Source organism: Pan paniscus, chromosome 1 (assembly GCF_029289425.2).
Source record: "Pan paniscus chromosome 1, NHGRI_mPanPan1-v2.0_pri, whole genome shotgun sequence".
Classification (NCBI taxonomy): domain Eukaryota; kingdom Metazoa; phylum Chordata; class Mammalia; order Primates; family Hominidae; genus Pan; species Pan paniscus.
The window spans coordinates 65,137,952-65,157,895 of NC_073249.2; the positions used below are offsets into that span (position 1 = coordinate 65,137,952).

The following is a 19,944-nucleotide window of genomic DNA, read 5'->3' on the forward strand; positions in this document are numbered from 1 at the left end:
AGTTAAGGCTGTTTTAAAAAGATAATATATCTCCAAGTTTTTCAAATAAGTATTATATACACACACAGAAAATCAACGAACTTGGAAGAACCACATTCAATTTTTACCCAGAGTGTTTTTAATCAGTCAGAATAGGGTAGGTTATGCTACAGTAAAAAATGACCCCCAGTATTAATTTTTTTTTTTTTTTGAGACAGGGTCTCCCTCTGTCACTCAGGCTGGAGTGCAGTGGCACAATCTCGGCTCACTGCAACCTTCGCCTCCCGGGTTCAAGCAATTCTCCCGCCTCAGCCTCCTCCTGAGTGGCTGGGATTACAGATGCATGCCACCATGCCTGGCTAATTTTTGTATTTTTAGTAGAGATGGGGTTTCACCATATTGGTCAGGCTGGTCTGGAACTCCCAACCTCAGGTGATCCACCTGCCTTGGCCTCAAAAAGTGCTGGGATTACAGGCGTGAGCCACTGCGCCCAGCCAATATTAATAGTTTATCTCCTGCACACACTACACGACCAGCACAGGCTGCAGGATGGCTCTGCTTAATCTAATCACCCAGCGACTTGGGTTAATGGAGGCCCCATGTCAACAGGTGGTTTTATAATCACCATGGCTGGAGTTCAGCAAGGGTTAGATGTTCCTACTTACTTGGCCAAAGCATGTCACAGGACCACATCTAAATTCAAGAGAGGAAAAAAATACATAGGGGGTTTTCAAAAAAGTTCATGGAAAACGTGTATTATGAAAAAATTATGCATGGATTTCAAAATTTTTTCCACCAAAATAAATTTGTACTGACTAGTTATAACATGTTTGAACAGAATCTAGTTCAAGGCACTAAGGATAAGATATCAGTTTGAAAACAGCCCCTATCAGAGCAATATGAATTTTACTAAAACTGAAGCAAGAATAAACACAAATTTATGGTGAAGCTTAAGTGGAAGAATGGTGAAATCATTGATGCTTGTTGAAAAGTTTATGGGGACAACGTCCCAAAGAAATCAGCAGGTTACAAGTGGATAATTCATATTAAGAAGGGATGAGATGATGTTGAAGATGAAGCCCACAGGGGCAGACCATCCACATCAATTTGTAAGGGAAAAATCAATCTTGTTCATGCCCTATTTGAGGAGGACCAATGATTAACAGCAGAAACAATAGTCAACATCATAGACATCTCAATTGGTTCAGCTTATGTAAGTCTGACTAAAAAATTCAAGTTCAGTAGACTTTCCATTCAATGGGTGCCAAAGCTGTTGCACCCAGATTAGCTGCAGACAAGAGCAGAGCTTTCAATGAAAACTTTAAATAAGTGAGATCCAGAACCTGATCTGCATTCCCTCAAAGGATTGTAACAGGAGATGAAACATGGCTTTACCAGTACAATCCTGAAGACAAAGCACAATCAAAGTGATGGCTACCAAGAGGAGGAAGTGGTCTACATAAAGCAAAAGTGAACCAGTCAAGAGTCAAGGTCATGGCAAAAATTTTTAGGGATGTTCAAGACATTTTGCTTGTTGACTTTCTGGAGGGCCAAAGAATGATAACACCTGATTATTAGGAGAGTGTTTTGAGAAAGTTAGCCAATACTTTTGGAGAAAAATGCCCCAGAAAGCTTCACCAGAGAGTCCTTCTCCACCATGACAAGGCTCCTGCTCATTCCTCTCATTAAGCAAGGGCAATTTTGCAAGAGTTTTTATGGGAAATCATTAGGCATCCACCCTACAGTCCTGATTTGGCTCCTTCTGACTTTTTGTTTTCTAATTTTAAAAAATCTTTCACACAAGGAGTCATCTCTACTTTAAGAAAATCTTGGGCTGGGCGCAGTGGCTCATGCCTGTAATCCCAGCACTTTGACAGGCCGAGGAGGGTGGATCACGAGGTCAGGAGTTCGAGACCAGCCTAACCAACATGGTGAAACCCCGTCTCTGCTAAAAATACAAAAATTAGCCAGGTGTGGTGGTGGGTGCCTGTAATCCCAGCTACTCGGGAGGCTGAGGCAGGAGAATCACTTGAACCCGGGAGGTGGAGGTTGCAGTGAGCTGAGATCGTGCCACTGCACTCCAGCCTGGGCGACAAGAGCGAAACTCCATCTTAAACAAAAAAAAGGAAAAAAAAAAAAAAAAGAAAATCTTGATGGGATGCTGAGGTGGGAGATTGCTTGAGGCCAGGAGTTCAAGACCAGACTGGGCAACATGGTGAGACCACGTCTCAAAAAAAAAAAAAAAAAACCCAGCTTATATTAAAAAAATACCTTTAGGTCAGGTGCAGTAGTTCATGCCTATAATCCCAGCACTTCGGGAGGCTGAGGTGGGCAGATCACTTGAGGCCAGGAGTTTGAGACCAGCCTGGCTAACATGGTGGAACCCTATCTCTACTAAAAATACCAAAAAAAAAAAAAAAAAAATTAGCCAGGCATGGTGGTGCACTCCTGTAGTCCCAGCTACTCAGGAGGCTGAAGCACAAGAATTGTTTGAACCCAGGAGGTGGAGGTTGCAATGAGCCGAGATGGAGCCACTGCACTCCTGCCTGGGCAATGGAGTGACTCTGTCTCAAAAAAAAAAAAAAAAAGAACTTTAAAGGGCACCCATTTTTATTCAGCTAATATGTTAAAAAAAAAAACCGCATTGATATGGTTAAATTACCAAGACGCTCAGTTCCTTTTTTTTTGTTTTTTTTAACCTTCACAAGAGGATGGATGCCAGGTCCTCAGTTCTTTAGTGATGGACTAAATGACGGATATCATTGCTTACAAAACTGTCTCAAACGTGACAGAGCTTATGTTGAGAAAGTTTATATTTTTATTTTTTAATTCCCTTTATACAATCCTACTCTTGTGCTTGGAAGGAGAATTGGAATATTTATGGATAGCCTTAATAACTACCATAATGCTAATTAATAAAATATGTATGTATTCTTGATCACAGAACTATCTAGCTATCTAAGATTAATCACAGAGGTCTCCTCTTCTTAGTAGTCTGATATGTAACTCTGTCAAGTATCTTATTTGTTATGAACATATAGGTATTTCACAGAAATATAGAAAAAACTGTATTGATGATTTAAACTGGGCCAAAATGCCATTTGGAGCTTAAACTTCAAAACAAACTAAAAGTACTTGATTAGCTTACTGTAGTGGAACAGGACTAGTCAATTATGCTAAATGCCACTTGGACACAATAAAATAGAAGAGAGACAAAATCCGTGGTTTATACCCCAGAAAGCTGCATACATACAACCCTACCTTGTTTTCTCCATTTCTAATTTCTCCTCTCTGATTATCAAATGAGACAAAACACATGTGAATGGGAATCACATTCACTGTGATCCAAAATAAGACCAAAGATCTTAGGAATTCAGCTATTAACTATGCCTGTTGCCTGGTCCCCAGGAGACTGCATTTAAGACCTGACTACTGGCCAGGCATGGTGGCTCACACCTGTAATCCTAACACTTTGGGAGGCTGAGGTGGGTGGATCACGAGGTCAGGAGTTCGAGACCAGCCTGAACAACACAGTGAAACCCTACCTCTACTAAAAATAAAAAAAAATAGCCAGGCATGGTGGCAGGCGCCTGTAATCTCAGCTACTCGGGAGGCTGAGGCAGGAGAATTGCTTGAACCCCGGAGGTGGAGGTTGCAGTGAGCTGAGATGGCGGCGCCACTGCACTCCAGCCTGGGCGACAGTGTGAGACTCTGTCTCAAAAACAAAACAAAACAAAACAAAAAACAGACAAAGAACCTGACTACTACAGAATAAACATGCTTTAAAACTAGATTTTTCTGGTGGGTAAAAATATTGCCAGAAAAATAAAATTACATTGGTAAAAGTTAACAAAATATTATAACAAAGAAATGTATCATCCATCATGTCTTTGATATTTTAACAAATAAAAACCCACCATTTGTGCAGAATTGCTAAACTTTTTCTGTGACTAACCAAAACCTTGCCAGTTTTTTTCCCACTAAACTGAGAAACTGCACATGTCAAAGCTAAAAACAAAAAGTTAAATGATCTAGTTTTTCTTACAGGCAGATCATTTTTCTCACACTCATTGTGCCATAGAAGCCAGCCAAAAATTAAAATCAGACTCCAGCCTTCCTGAACAAGCTGGACACACCCACAACTCTCTTTAATTCCAAAACTGTCAGTGCCCAGAAAATCTGCTATATTGTTTTCCTACTGCTGCTTTAACAAATTAACACACATTCAGTGGCTTAAAATGACATAGATTTATGACGTGACACTTCTGGAGGGCCGCCTTCCTTCTGAAGGCAACAGGAGAGAACCTGTTTCATTGCCTTTCTAGCTTCTACACATCACCGACCCGCCTCGGTCCATAGCTCCTTTCTCCATCTTCAACGCCAGCAGTGTAATATATCTTCTATCTCCAATCTCTGCTTCTGTTATTACATCTTCTTTCTCTAACTCTGATTCTCTTGCTTCCCTCTTGTACGAATCCTTGTGATTATACTGTGTCCACTGAAAGCATTCGAGATAAAGCCAAGATCCCTAATTTCATCACTTCCGTAAAGTCTCTTTTACCATGTAACATAACATATTTATAGGTTCCGTGGATTTGGATGTGGACATCATTCTTCAGCTTACCACAGTGTGCCCTCTGGGCTGTAAAGAGTCACACCCACCCCACATGCAAAATGCATTCATCCATCCCAAGGTCCCCAAAAGTCTCAACCCATTTACAGCACTGGCTTGGCTCCTGGCTGGAGTGCAGAGTGCAGGCCGGCAGGGGATGAAGCTGAGCCGTGCACCTCTGCCAGATCCCCAGGGCCTTGCAAGACAAATTAAGGATTTGGGGTTTTATTCCAAAAGTCATGGGGAGAGCCTCTGAAGGGTTTTAAGCAGGAAAGTCACAAGAGTGGATCTGAATTCTCGAAAGACCACTCGGGCAGCAGTACCCATGAGAACTGGAGGTAGGGAGGCTGCTTAGGAGCCTGCTGCAGTAATCCTGGGGAGGAAAACAGGGCAGTCAGTTTAGTTGAGCATTGCCATAGACTGTGACTACACAAGGGTGGGCCTGAAGCTGGGTGGTAGTGGAGGCTTGAGAGGACCCTGGACAATAGAGGGAGAAGAAATTTCAGTTGGCTAGGGCAATGCACACGGCAGTGCCAATGAGGACAGAGCAGAGGAACTGGCAAGACAGTGAGAGGATAGAAGGTTCTGAGAACTGTCTGTTCTGTAGCAGTTAGGACTCCTTCCCTCAAAAGCCACAGAAGCCGGGTGCGGTGGCTCACGCCTGTAATCCCAGCACTTTGGAAGGCCCAGGTGGGCAGATCACCTGAGGTCAGGAGTTCGAGACCAGCCTGGCCAACATGGTGAAACCCCATCTCTACTAAAAATACAAAAATTAGCTGGATGTGGTGGCACATGCCTATAATTCCAGCTACTCAGGAGGCTGAGGCAGGAGAATTGCTTGAACCCAGGAGGTGGAGGTTGCAGTGAGCCGAGATTGTACTACTGCACTCCAGCCTGGGTGACAGAGTGAGACTCTATGCCAAAAAAAAAAAAAAAAAAAAAGTGACAGAAACTCAACTTGATTTACCTCTGCAGAAAAGTGATATGTTGGTTTACCTAACAGGAATGAAGCTGATCAGGCTTGGGCCTGACTGGATTCAGGGAGTCAAGCAATGCCCTCTGTCCCCGTCTCCCATTTTTGCTTGTCACTTTGGTTTCATTTTTTTTTCATGACCTCCTGGCAACCCCAGATTCAATCCTTCCACCTCTGTGGCCCAACAGGCAAGAGGGTCTTCCTGTTTGTATCAATTACAAGCATCCCAGGGAAACACTGGTTAGCCTACCTTTAGTCAGGCGCCTACACTGTATTAAGGGGTTGGGGGGTCTCTTAGCAGGGGTCAGGGGGTTTGCTAGGAGAAGAGAAGCCATAGTTAAAGCCTCTCTAATTCATCTGGTATGAACTGTTTGTATTAAAATTTTTTTCTATTAGTATACATAGATATAAAATGTATGGATTCTGTTGCATGTATTATGATTTTTTTAAAGTTCTTTTTTTTTTTTTTTTTTTTTTTACCTTTTTGTGTTTTCACATACAGGGGGTTTTAAGTTTTTCACTAATGGAAAAAATGGATTGTTTTCATTTATTACTTCTTCTAGCACTTCTATGATTAGTCCTGGTTAATTGTAAATTTAGGTCCTTACTCATACACCCTCTTCCATACCCCTCTGCAACCTCTTCCCATCAGAAGTCAGAGTAAATGAAGGGAAGTCAATATTTTAACAGTGTACCCCTTCATCTTCTTGGCTTTTTAACTAATACAAGAGTCATCTCTGTTGTGCTATAATTATTTTACAATGTGGAGCCAGTCACTAGATTTCTATACACAATCTGAACAGTCAATAATCAAATCTGGCATTGTTCTATTTCTGAGGTACTTTTAGTCCAAGGCTGCTAGGAAGAGACTGGTTGTAGCTAGAATTTGGGTTAAAAATGTTCTTCAAAATTGAAATACGGTATTTAGCAATAGAGACTAAGTGCCATTCTTTTTTTCTCCCTTCTTTCCCTTTTGAGAAATGTACTGCTAGAAATATCTTCATTCTAAACTCTGCAAACAGAATTGATCCTGTAGTCCTTTAAAGTGGTGTGTTGAGCCCCGAGTTTCTTCATTTGCATATCTTTTCAGCCTTTTAGAAGCTTTCTTAAAAACTCCCATACTTTCTTTCTTCACACTTGCCCTCAAATTTGGTGTGCATTCCCCTAAGACACGCGAGCTGAGCTCGTCCTGTGGATGCGGGATAGTGACAGGACTGGGCCCTCCGCAGCCCGACAGGGACAGCTGCTGGTCAGGGAGAAAGAGTGAGAACAAATGAGCCACATCCCCTGCTGCTCTTACGGCTCTTCCCTCTGAGGCTCTTTCACTAGGAGGCTTTCAAATTAAGGGTTCATTAAAGATATAATAAGCACATTCTCTCCATTCTTTTTCACGCCCTAGGTCCTGCTAGTCAAGTCAGTCTTAAGAGCCAGTTTCCTTTTGCCCTTATTCCTTGCCTCTCCACTTAAGTGAAAATCTTTTCCTACTTGAGTAAAAGGCAAAGAAAAAAAAAGTTAAAGAACATGATTAGGAGGTTTAATGAATCATATAGGTCTAAATGTAAAGTGGTTCCTGTCTTTCCAATGAGATCCTCAGAAATGTGTCTTGGCAAACATAAATACATAATCCTTTAGGGATGTGGTTGAAACCTTCAGCTGACTACTTATATGGTTTGTTAATTCAGTGACATATATATTTAAGTTCACATATTATGTGAAAATCATATTTAGAAGTATTACTTTTTCCATACGCACATTTCATGAAACAATTTAAACTTTTCAGATGCATCTGACATCAGAGTTTTCACAATCACTTAGAATCACAAAATGTTTGAGTCTTCCGATGTTTCCAAGGTATATATTATCTTCACTTCTTTTTTTTGTTTTGTTTTGAGACGGAGTCTTGCTCCGTTACCCAGGCTGGAGTGCAGTGGCGTGATCTCAGCTCACGGCAATCTCCACCTCCTGAGTTCAAGCGATTCTCCTGTATCAGCCTCCCGAGTAGCTGGGATTACAGGCGTGTACCACCACGCCCAGCTAATTTTTGTATTTTTTTTTTCTTTTAGTAGAGATGGGGTTTCGCCATGTTGGCTAGGCTGGTCTCGAACTCCTGACCTCAGGTGATCTGCATGCCTCGGCCTCCCAAAGTGCTGGGATTACAGGCATGAGCCATGGTGCCCGGCCTATCTTCATTTCTACTTTGAAGTAAAAGGCAGTTTGAATTTTTTATTTATTTTATTTTTAATTTTTTAAAGATTTCAACTTTTAATTTATATTCAGGGGGTACATGTGAAGGTTTGTACCAAGGATATATTGCTTGATGCTGAGGTTTGGGGTATGAATGAACCTGTCATCCAGGTTGAATTTTTAATTCCAGGCCACCAATACTCCACATTATTCACCACTTATCATATTATTTTTTCAAAGTAACTGTTAACGCTTTTCCTGTGTAGAAAAAAAAAGTGAAGCTCGCTGCCAGCACTTATTTAATTTTACGTAAACATGCTCTTTGAGGCTGAAGCAAATCTGACTTTCAATGTGAAAATAAAATACACAAACCCTTTTTGGAGTTATTTCTAAACAAAACTAACATCAGAATTGTCTGAATCATCAGAAACGTCTATTTCGGAAAAATCGGATTCATCAAATGAATCTTCGGCCAAGAACTCTTCGAGAATGATGTTAACATCACGCGTAGGAATGTTACGTTTTCTAGGACTTGACATTTTAAGTGATTGAGAATTACTGTATTTTGTAAATGGAAATACCACTACTAAAAACAGAATGGTATGAATAGAATGATGTCTTTTGTTTCCAAAGTCGATATACTAGAGTGATGTGAAAATAATATTAAAAGAGATTTTGCATGATGAAAGTTATCTCGGGGTAAACGCTGCAGCTGCAAGTGCCATCAGTGAGTATTCTCAGGGTAAATGGAAAAGGGTTAATAGGCTGTTTACAATGACATACAGCAATAATGACTATATTAAAATAGTTTTTTTTCCTCCATTAGAAACAAAGTTGATTCTGACAGAAGATCTCTGCAAGCATCCAGAGTGATCATGGGCTGAGAGAGTGCCTACACCATGAGACTTACATACAAGGTGGCATCCACTTGACTGAAGTGTATTTTTTTTTTTTTTTTTTTTGAGAAGGAGTCTCGCTCTGTCTCCCAGGCTAGAGTACAGTGGCGTGATCTTGGCTCACTGCAACCTCCGCCTCCCGGTTCAAGCGAGTCTCCTGCCTCAGCCTCCTGAGTAGCTGAGATTACAGGTGCATGCCACCACACGTGGCTGATTTTTGTATTTTCAGTAGAGATGGGGTTTCACCATGTTGGTCAGGCTGGTCTCAAACTCCTCACCTCATGATCCACCTGCCTCAGCCTTCCAAAGTGCTGGGATTACAGGCGTGAGCCACCGCACCTGGCCTGAAGCATAATTTTTTTAAAAAAAATCTTGCATGGATCCTGGCTTATACCATAATGCAGTAGAAACTTTTACCAATGATCATCTTCAACAATGACTTTAGCAAACTCCAAGGTTTTCTGATCGATAGAACTTACTAGAAATGTTAGAGACTTTATACCATTTCTCTAAATTTCACTTCAGTAAACTGCTGAAATGAAAACTCACAAATATGAGTGCTACATCTGCTGTCTAACAGTCATTTTCCAGAAAGCATGCTTACAAAACAGAACAGAATAGTATGTATACTGGTCCATTTACCTATATGCATGTTCTCGCTCCCTCGCTCCCTCTTCCTACGCCTCCTTTCTCAAAGAGTTGTATGTTGTAGATGATAAACTGCTAGAATACAGACACAATCATGCTTAATTTGTTCCTTACATGAGGTCTTATGTATATTCTTCACTGATGTTCCCTTGATAATCTGATAGGAGAAACACAGCTTTTGATTCCTTGTCTCTTATGGTCTCTTGTAATCATAAACACAATAACAACAAAAATAATAGCTCTCATTGACAGCACCCCTCCCAAGAGCCAGACACCTGACTAAGGCCTGTGGACATTAACTGAGTTAGTGCAGATGAAATGCCAGGCACAAGTCCTGCCATGTGGTAAGAGCCCAATAGATGCCAGCCATTACTATTATTGCTGTTATCTGTATTAATTGTTATCATTCAATCCTCATAACAACTATATGAGGTAAGCATTCCCACAGTTGAGAACATTAAGAAGAACATCAAGGAAACAAGGCCATAGAGTTACTGGCCAAGAGGGGATAGAAACTCTGCATGTCCATCTTTTTCAATAAATACTTTACATTCTTAAAAAGGCCAAATCTATATAAATTAAAGAGGATGAGGAAAAGAGCAGTCCACATATTTTTGAACTCCCCCCTTATGTTCCAATATCTAATGATGAGAGAGGTCTGGAAGGTACACACAATTTTAATGACAGGGCAAGAATCCTGGAAATCCCCCAATGGCCATAGATGATAAACAGCAGCTGCCCCTTTCCAGCCCAAAGCAAGTCAAAGCCAGGCAAGTCATGGAAAGGGATGAAGTGTCTCCAGCAAACAACAGGGGGTAGATGGACCAGGTATAACTGGTAAGATAAAGCCTACTCGAAAGGCAATCAAAATTCTTCTAAACGGTCATTCAAGTTGACCAAGTAATACATATAGCCGGCATTGATACTAGGTAAAGCCAGTTGTTAAACACAGTCACATGCTGCATAACAGCATTTTGGTCACCGATGAACTGCATATATGACAGGGGTCCCGTAATATTATAATACTGTATTTTTACCGTACCTTTTCTATGCTTAGAGATGTTTAGATGGACAAATACTTATCATTGTGTATAAACGCTTGCAAGATTCAGCTCAGTGACATGCTGTACAAGTTTGTAGCCTAGGAGCAACAGGCTATACCATAGAGCCTAGGTGTGTAGAACCTGTGTAAGTTCACTCTATGAGGTTCACATGACGACAAAAATCACCTAAGGATGCATTTCTTTGAACGTTTCCTGGTCGTTAAGCAACCCATGACAGTGAATACGCCACTTTCATTACATCTGGCAAGATGTTCTGCCTTAGCACTCAGTTGCATTATTTTCCTTTTCTTTCCTGTTCACTATGCTTTAATTCTGAGGACTATAGGAGGGTAGAATATTACTTTTTAAAAACTTTAAAAATGTGTCTAAGCACACCCTTTTCTTAAATTGATGACCTGATGTTAAAATATTATTTTTCATGTCATTTATAATCTTATCAGAATCCATTTAATGAAGTTTGGTTAGACTTCAGTGAAAATTATCTTCCAGAGTTGTTTGCCCTGCCTGAGATATAGGGGTAACTTTACTACAATTAGTATGTATAGTGCAGAATTTCATGCAAGGGGACTGTGGCAGCAGTGTGATAATTTAAACAACATTATAATTTAAACATATTTAACAAACATAAACATATTTAACACATTTCAGCATATTTAACATAATTTAAACTTATTAAACATTATTTAAACATTCAAACAAACAAAACAAAAAGGATATACGCACAAACTTGCTGCTACTTAGATCACTGCAGCTTCTAGGATCCCATGTCTTTTACTGATTTAAAAACACAGCGAAAATAAAAAAATAAAAAAGTTGTGCCTGAAAAATATATATTTAAATCTTATTTAATATAGTATAAAATTTGTTTGCCACCTCTACCTAATTCCGTGTTCTAGGGTGAACAAGGCAGAATGATATTACATAACTAAGTGGCAGCTTTTCCCTCAAATAAATATCCTTTACCTATTATCAAGAGGAAACTGCAGTTTTGAGGATGATTTGGATAGACCAGACTGCAGTGTCCATGCTACTTTTTGAAGACTCAGTTAAAGGGCCCTAAATTCTTGGCTTCTGTAGGCTTTGACTTAGGACATATGGCTATGCCATAGTCCTCTCCACAGCACAGTGACCTCTTCCTGAACTGACAACAGTAAGTCCTTTACCAACCCTAGCTCACCGTTCTGACATCCCTGGCCCCAATCTTCAAAATAGTACCACCCTGTCACAGCCAGTTTCTATCATCATTCTGTCTTGTACAAAGTTTTATTATCTATTTTATTTTTTAGGGATGGAAGTCTTGCTATATTGCCCAGGCTGTCCTCGAACTCCTGGCCTCAGGTGATTCTCCATCCTTGGCCTCCCAAGTAGCTTGGACCAGAGGCACCTGCCATTGCACCCAGTCTGGAGTTTAATTTTATTTTTTCCTCCAAATTAAGTAGTTGTCTATTTAGGTAATTTTATTTGAAAGGAGAATACCATAATCCAGAAATGAATGAGCATTTCCTCATTTAACCTTCCAAAGTTCAGTCTCTGACAAAGTGTAAAGCAAGTAACAGAATTTAGCTTATCTGTATACAAAAGGACTTTCAACCACGCTCTAGAAAATGTGCACACTTTCATTTAATGACCACTGATGATGGAAATGAGAAGCAAGTGGCAATGGGAACTGCTGCTTCCTTGTCCAAATTAGCGAACCACCACCTGCTCTACTGCTCTGTATCACTGGAACATCTCCAGTTCCTCCAGAGACTATGAAAAGGAACTGCAGAAGCTAGTCAAGGTAGCATGGTACACTCCATCAGGCTTGTGAAGAAAAGCAAAAGAAAACACCATGCTGACGCCCTCTCATCCTGGGTAGAACCACTGTCTCCCTCCCTATTCTTGGCAGAGACTTATCCCAATGCCTTGGCTTATCTGTTTACATATCTGTCTCTTCTTACTACAGCCTCCTTTAAACGCTTCAACTTAATAAAATGCAAGCCCCTAAAGACGGTGTTCACGTCTTGTCCATCTTTGTATATAGTAGGTAATGTGGTAGGCACTCAATAAAGGTTGAAAGAAAGAACGAATGAGCATTTGTCCTCCTTTACTTGTGTGCTACACGGTTCAGTAACATTAATCCCACTCAGAATGAAGCTGGGCACAGAAAGGGCAGAATGACCTTTGGAGCTGAGGCACAAGAATGGAGGACCATCAAAGAGAAGGAGTGGTGCTTTCATTGTAACCTTGACTAAAATTGTGACTGTGGCTCCATGGGAGAAAAAGAGAGCAAGAAACAGCAGTCACCCCGGTGCACGGGCACCATCACTTTTAAGCTGAGTTATAAGAACCTCAGGGTGTTTTTTAAAAAATAGGTTTTAAGTTACTTCAAGGAGGAAAAAGAGCTTAACATGCATCATTTTACTCTAAATATCTTTGAAATATTTTCACCATAAGACTTTTAGGTTGTAATGCCAATAAATATCAAATATTATTCCCTTATAATACTCACAGTATCACGTAAGAACTTCTCTAAAATGCACAGCAGCCTGGAGTAGTCAAATTCATGGAGACAGAAAGTAGAATGGTGGTTGCCAGTGACTGGGAACAGCGAGGAAGGAGGAGTTAGTGTTTAATGGGTACAAAGTTTAAGTTTTGCAAGATGAAAAAAGTCCTGGAGATGGATGGTGGTGATGGTTGCACAATAATGTGAATGTACTTAATGCCACTGAACTGTATTCTCAAAAATGATTAAGATGATAAATTTTATATTATGTATATTTTACCACAATTTTTTTGTGTGTGTATGTGGTAAAAGGAAAGTCGCTCTCAAATGCTAGCAGATAGGAGAATGCCTGGGCTCTAGCCTCAAGGGAATCACTTCAAACTTTAGGCTAGAGAGAGGGTTTTAAAATGGTGAACATGGAATGGGAGGTGTGCAGGAGTGTGCTGGGTACAAGGTCTGGGTGTCTTGTTCTGGTGGCTGTCTTCAGCCACAGTGCACCTGGAGTGCAGCTGGGTGTCACCTCAACAATGGCTGGGTTGTGGATTAACTGCCTTGAGGTCATCTCTGGAATTTCACAGCTCAGTCTTCATGCCTGATTGTCTCAAGATTAGCCCCTGGAACTTTCAGTGTGGTTCATTCCTTGTGGTTTCATCACGGGGCTTGCAGGAAACAAAAGCTAGTATGCGGAGGGCCTTGAAGTTTCAAATGGCTTGAACTTCCTTGTAATGCAGTTCAGCATGGGCTGGGTTCACATAGCAACAATTAACTGTCCATATTCCTTTGACTTTAGCAGCCCTGGAAAAATCTCTGCTTGACCAGTATGAAACTCAAAGCTGGTGATGCCACTGTAGGCTGCAGTCTGCCTAGCATCCTCCACTGCCTGCCCCACCAATGAAATCCCAAGGACCTGCGATGTAGCTGATCCAGAGGGAGGCTGATCACACCAGTTCCACAGCAGATGTCAAGGAGGATGGTGTTAGAGTTCACTGCACTCAGCTTCCCTACAATCCAATACAGCATCTCTGCACCAGCAGTGTTAATCTGGAAAAAGGCATCTGGAGAGATGCAGACCTTCAAGCCCAGGAGATCTTTAAAGATATAAGGTTCCCCAAACAAGAGCTGGTAGGTGGACCGATGATGGCTGAAACAGGTCCTGCTTTCCTGGAAGTCAGGTGAAGTCAAGTCACAGACTGCTCCAGGACCTTTAATGAAAAATTCCTTTACAGTCTCCTTCTGAACATGGAGCTCCTCTGGACTTAATTCCTGGGGATGGAATGTGATGACAGCCATTGTGTGCCTTAGGCTATTGGTGTGGACTGTGAGCTCACACCAGTAACCACCTTCATGAAGAAGGCAGGGCTCTGTTGGAGACTGTGGAAGGAATACTTCATAGTACTGTGCCACCTGACTGTGTTTCTCAAGGATGTTTTTCAGATGGTTAGACTGTACACAGACGATGTTCCCGTCTCTTCAAGTTCCCAGGTCATATTCCACAGTCTTTGGATTGCCATCTGGACCCTGATTCACAGAGAAGGTGGACTTATTTCTGTAGCCACTGATGACAGGAGATGGTATTATAGGATGGAGAAGACAATACAGCCCCTCAGATTTGGGTGCAGCTGTTGTCACATTGACTCCATCGAGCATTTGGATGTGAGACTCTAGTCTTTGTAAAATTTCACCTTGAGCTGTTCATAGCTCAGCCTCCAGAGCAGCATCACAACACCAGCCAGCCTTTCCTGCCAGGAATCATCTGGTAGTCCCAGATGGCTTGGTTTCTTCTGACTTTTTTGTCCTTTTTGACACTTCTTGGCTACCACATGGGTGAAATTTCCCTTACATACTATGCCCCAAAAGAGCTGTGTCCAACCTGGTGGTTTTATGGCACACCACGGAAGCAGTCTTGGTTTGGAGAAGAAACCCACCATAGAGAGGAAGCACCTGAGGCTGTGTGTTAGGACTCTTCTCTTAATGCTTGCCATCCAAAGACACACTGAAATCCACCTCTCAGGGTTGAGGTGAGAACAACAAGTTCATATATATGGCGCGCTCTGGACTGTGCTGAACACGGCAGCTGTCCGACATGTGTCACTACTCTTCTTTAGGCTCTGAATTGAAGCGTGTCACTTGGTTTCTTCATGCCTTAATATCTCCAACCTGCAAAATCGAGGCAGCAAACCAAAAGGGCAGCAGATGGCCCAGTTTACTGTGGCGGGGAAAGAGTCATTTCCTGTTGAGCAGGGCACTTCTACTACTCCCTGGCACATGCAGCCAACCTGGGGGCAGGTACGGCAGAACGTGGGGCTCCTCCCAGTGCCAGTATAGCAGCTGGCCTGGGCACCTCGACTCCTCTCGGGAAGTACCCTTCCCTACTTTGCTGGGGGATCTTCTTTTGAGACCTTCCTCAAAAGCATTCATAACCCTAATCCACAATTTTAAACAACATACAACAAAAGTTGGAAGGAGTTCTCACCCCCAGCCTCCCCTAAGCTTCCCCTCCCCTTTTAATATATTATCTCTTTCATTCCATCCATTAAATGTCCTCTCCTTATTTTTATACTCAAAAATCAACATTAAACAGAAAATTTACATACACAGATTGGTTAAAATATTTACTTGTAGATTTATAAATAGTCTGCAGTCCCAAGGACAATTGGCCATGTAATCTATTGAACAACAGTGATCTGTATAAGTTTGGTCACAATGGAAAACTACAGATCCTGTAAAGGTTTAATATGCAGGACTTTAATAATGTGTAATTTCACACATGCAGGGCCTTTTACATGCCTGTGGACTTTGAGAATTCAGAGCAAACTGACTTCGTGAGAGAAATATGGTACTTGGCTTGTTTATAATTCCAATGCCAATCCACTTTACAGGGGGACACCCCACATAATTTTCCAGTTGAAGGTAATAAAGTCATACTACAAACTGAAAGCAACCATAGGAACTGGAATGAATGTGATGACCTTTCTGGAGAGGCACCAGTGTTCAGAAAAGAGGTGCATGGTGAGGTCTAGAGAACCAGGGCTCTGAAGGTGGCCAGATCTTTAAAAGCTAGACTCTGCCACTTAATGTTTGTAAAGTCTGTAAGTAACTTAAACTCTTAGAGCCTTAGTTTCTTAATCTGTAGACTGAAGATAACAGAATTTCTCTCATAAAACACTATTATTATATCAAATGAGATTAAGCAAGATAGTGCAAGCACCTGGAACATGGTGGATATTCAATAATTCTTAGATACTATTAATTATCCTCATAAATAATATCAGAATATAATATTGTTCTGTTCTAAATTTATTATGTGTGTGCATATGTGTGTGCCCACACTTCTGAAAAGTAACCAGGTCAACCTCAGAGTCTTGTCCTGAAATACTTTTTTGTTCTAACATCATGAGGTTTGAGAGCAAGGATGGCACTTTTAAGGGTAGTCTAGTCTAGCCCTTCATTTTACATCAGTGGTAACTAACGTCTAGAGAGAGTAAAGGACTTGATGAAGGTCATACTGTTAGTGGCATAATTAAAGCCTATCCTTTGATCCAGGTCTCCTTCCTTTCTACTGTGGAACTTCTGTAGGTAGCAGAACGAAAACAGTTGAATTTTCAAACCTCACCTTCTAATTCTGGACTGTGTGCCATGTAAGCAGCAGGTGAAACACGGCAGAGGTGACTCGCTGTGTCCTGTGATAGCCGAATTAGAAAAGACCCCAGCTAAGGTTTCCAGAGATCCCTAGTGCTAGCAATTCCTGAGCCTCTGGTTCATTCTACATATAACTGGCTTTCTTGGGTTTGCTAAGAAATGCAACTCTTCACTCTCTCAGCTTTCCAATTTACAGAATGTTATAGTATTATTGTCTCCTGTTCTCTTAGCCTTAGAGAATTATTATTATTAGGCCAGGTGTGGTGGCTCACACTTGTAATCCCAGCACTTTGGGAGGCTGAGGCCAGATCACTTGAGGTCAGGAGTTCAAGACCAGCCTGGCCAATATGGTGAAACCTGGTCTCTACTAAAAATACAAAAATCAGCCAGGCATGGTGGTGCATTCCTGTAGTCCCAACTACTTGGGAGGCTGAGGCAGGAGATCACTTGAATCTGGGAGGCGCAGGTTGCAGTGAGCTGAGATCACACCATTGCTCTCCAGCCTGGGCATCAGAGCAAGACTCTGTCTCAAAATAAATAAATAAGTAAATAAAGAGAATTATTATTATTATTATTCTGTAAGACCAACAGCTGTGTTCTATCTCTTCTACCCAGTCCAGTCCAGGTATTTTGCATATATATTCTAACTCTAGAGTAGTGAGCAGTAGTTGTTATTATTACTTCTAGTTAGAAATGAGGAAACCAAGTTTCAGCAATTTGCCCAAGGTCTCTCAGAGGGTTTGAATTCAGGTATCTCCAATGTCAGAGCGCAGGTTGTAGATCCTGACCTCATTCAAGCATCCACGGTGAAATAATGCTAACAATGACTGTTGATCACCTCTGAGAATTCACTTTGTGCACAGTAACCACAACAGCCTTATGATATAAGTACTATTAGCATTTCTTGATTTTATAGAGGAGGAAACTAGGTCACAGAGTGGTTAAACTGCTCAAGAGCCCAAACCCCTGAGACTGTGTTCCTAAAATTCACCAGACAGTTAAATATTCTCCGTCCACCTTGTGGATTTCCACAATCTTCTTTAAGAACTTCCCCCAACCTTGTATTTTCTTTCCTAGATGGCTTGTTCCAAAAGAAAACAGAAATCTCCTCGAACCAGCCAACCAAAGCAGCGACAATGGATAGAGGATAGCCAGAGTTCAAGTAAAATCATTTTGAAAATATTTTCACAAGAAATCATTTTGCTAGATTACACTATTCTCTGCTTATAATTACCTTCAGACATTCAATTCAGGAATAATGTCAAGAAGGTGCCCATGTAACTAGACATGTAAAAAATGATAACTAGAATTTGCTTTCTAGTCTGACAGCCTGAAATTATGTATGCTAGGGGGAGCTGTTGAACAATTTTAAGGTTTTTATCCATTTGGTATTTTTAGAGTTGCATGTGGTAGTGCTTTGGGGTAGGGTGAGCTTGTAATTTTTAGTTAAAACCCATTTAACCTCAGCTTGGTAACTTTTAACCAACACAATGTTTTGCTGCAGAAGACATTTTAAAATAAATTGTATTCATTACATGTGCAGTTAATTTTTATTCATGCAGAAGCATTTATCACCCATTGTTTTTTCTCCTATCACATTTAAGAACTTGATTAAAAGATAACGCAACGTAGGTGTTAAACCTAAAGAAAGAGGCAGTGTCTCTAGAGCATTATTGATGATGGTAAGATGTGCATCTCATAGTAGTTAACAGAATCTCTAATATAGAGGAAGCAAAGAACCAAAACCTTGGCAATCAGGAAATCTTAGCTCTAACTCTCTTGCTCCACAATTCAGCTAAATGACCTAAGTACTTGTTAATAAATCATGATGCAGAAAATACACAGGACTAGGAAGGTTAGAAAGCAGGGCACCGCTTATGCTGAACTGACATAACTTTGGTCACGTAGGCTCAGTCAAAAATAGAAAATGTGATGTAGTTAAACATAAAAGGTCACACAATAGGCAGAACTACCCCAAAGTCTATATAATTAGGAATTAAGCACACGTGCAAATATATATCCTTCTCTGAACTTTCATTAGTGGTCTACAAAATTACTTGTTGTAGAACAGTGCCTACATCTACACAAAATAATTTTAGTAGTAAATGCTTAAATTTTTTGAATGAATAAAGATGATCAAGTCCAGCAGTTACAAGTTTGCAGCACTTTTAATACTTGCTTCTTAAAAGTAAATGAAGAAGAATCATTCGTGTGTGCTGAAAGGCGCTGTGTAGACAAATGACAACTTACCAAGATATCACTATGTTGCCTTAATTATTCCCTCGATGCTTCATACATTGCTTCTCCCGTATGGGGTGAATGACTTGAAGTAGGAGACAATGTCTTTACATGCTGCTCAGATATTTCATGCAGCTGCTAGGGCTGTGCCAGGCAAAAGGAACTCAGTGAACACTTGTTGACTGATAAACTGTGCAGATGAAAATGTGAGCTACTTCCTATGTAGTTTATCCAAGTTTATGGGAACATTCCTGTGGTACGGGGAGAGCTATTGCTATATAACTGCTGTTTAAAAGGTGGAGTGAAAAACCTAACACCATTTGTTATAATTTACTCTTTGAAAATTACTAAGTCAAATATAATTTTTTTTCTTTCCATTCTCAAGTCCAGGAAAATTGTTGCTCATGATTAGAAGATCTGACAGCTGCTGGAACACTGGGGCAAAGGGGTTTTCCTGCTTTCCATGAAAATATGTGAGTTACTCCATGTACTAGTTTTCTAGAACCATTTAGTTTGTTCTTAGAAATAGCTTACAGCAGCATCCACAACACATAGGTCCTTTTGCAGTTGGCAACATTGAAACTACTATTCTGGTACACGGGCTAAAAAAAGAAAACCTAAAAAAGGCCTTTTGGTGGGTGAAAAATGATCTTAGATAATTTTAAAAAGGAAAGAAAGAAAACTGGGGGTGGGGGGAAGCGCCCAAAGGAACATGTTTTAAAAAACCCCACTTTGGGAGGCCAAGGTGGGCGGATCATGAGGTCAGGAGTTCGAGACCAGCCTGGCCAAGAGACTAGCCTGGCCAATATGGTGAAACCCCGTCTCTACTAAAAATACAAAAATTAGCCAGGCGTGGTGGTGGGCGCCTGTAATCCCAGCTACTTGGGAGGCTGAGGCAGGAGAATTACTTGATCCCGGAAGGTGGAGTTTGCAGTGAGCCAAAGATCACACCATCGCATTCCAGCCTGGGCAACAGAGCCAGACTCTGACTCAAAACAAACAAACAAACAACCCTAGAAACATACCTGTTCAACAAAGTCAGACTTTTGGAATCAAAAGTTGCTTTTCAGGGAGCAACTTAAAAAGATTTAGGAGAGAAAACACTTTGAGAGGTACTGGGGCTAAGGCACATGATCTGAGTATGTCCTTTGATTCAAATCTACTGATCCTAAAATGCCAGGTCTTGGCTTTATGTCATCACTGACAGCACACTGTCATCCAGATAA

The 19,944-nt window shown here is 40.9% G+C and overlaps 1 protein-coding gene and 1 pseudogene across 2 annotated transcripts in view; both read right to left on the minus strand.

The window, feature by feature from the left end:
• C1H1orf21 (chromosome 1 C1orf21 homolog) overlaps positions 1-19,944 on the minus strand; it is a 241,398-nt gene that overhangs the window by 46,972 nt on the left and 174,482 nt on the right. The window lies entirely within an intron of this gene.
• On the minus strand, positions 5,296-16,883 carry LOC100992180 (tRNA (uracil-5-)-methyltransferase homolog B-like; annotated as a pseudogene).